Raw genomic sequence first — 1084 nt, forward strand, 5'->3', positions numbered from 1 at the left:
AGTATAAAAAATGTTTACCTTAATGATCCCAAAATTGATAGATTACACCCATCAGTAAATACTGAAATGGCTCATTTCCCAAGAAAAAGGAGTGAAGATAACATAATAGAGATCTTTAAGATTATGAAACAGTTTGTGAGTGTAGATGCAGAGCATTTTTCACCTGCAAGTGAAGTCAGATTAGGAGCCATTAAAGAAGATAGTCCCACTAAAATACAATAGGGAATTACGAAGAAACCTCATTTCTCAGGGGGTGACTAGGATTGCAATTCGTAATGAATGGTTGGGACAACTTGTACGGATGCATTTATGGGGTAACTAGTGAGCACATTTGGGAGAAAGGAATAGAAGGACATTCTGATGGGGTTAGATTAGGATGGCAGTAGGCTCATGTATACTGAAGTGGAAAATATTTCCATTTTGTCCCAACAAGAACAAAAAAGGCAAAAAGGAAATTAAATAGGAAATGAAAATGTGAGACAAAGGTTAAAACAACTGTTTAAAAACAAGATCAATAGTAGACAAAGTTAAAAAACACACTACACCAGGTTATAGTCTAGCAGGTTTATTTGGAAGCACTAGCTTTCAGAGTGCTGATCCTTCATCAGGTGGATGTGTGATTTTTAACTTTGTCCACCCCAGTCCAACACCAGCTCATCCACATTCAATCTATAGTAGGTCAGCTAGAAGATGATGAAAAGCCTCTTGTAAATACTAATGAGGATTATTTCAAAATCTTGAGTCCCCACTTTTTGATTTTCTCAGAACAATTTATAATCCAGTTTAGAAACAGAAGCAAGGTTTAATATATTAGACAACAATCCAACCATCATCAACTTGATTCTAAGAACCGCACTTTTCGATCTGGGAAGCAATTGATGATCTCTACTTAATGATCCATGTCCTAATTTCATGCTGATGAAACAAGATAAAGATGACTAATTGCCTGTTTGTTTGGATGTGCATGAATTCTCGCCTACCTTATCGCACCATGACTGCAAATTCAGCCAGTCCCTTTCTATCTAAGGCTGTGCAACAGACAAAGCTCATTGTGGAAATCGGCTTAAACAGTCTCTATAGCAAC

The sequence above is a fragment of the Chiloscyllium punctatum genome, chromosome 11 (assembly GCF_047496795.1).
Source record: "Chiloscyllium punctatum isolate Juve2018m chromosome 11, sChiPun1.3, whole genome shotgun sequence".
Lineage (NCBI taxonomy): Eukaryota > Metazoa > Chordata > Chondrichthyes > Orectolobiformes > Hemiscylliidae > Chiloscyllium > Chiloscyllium punctatum.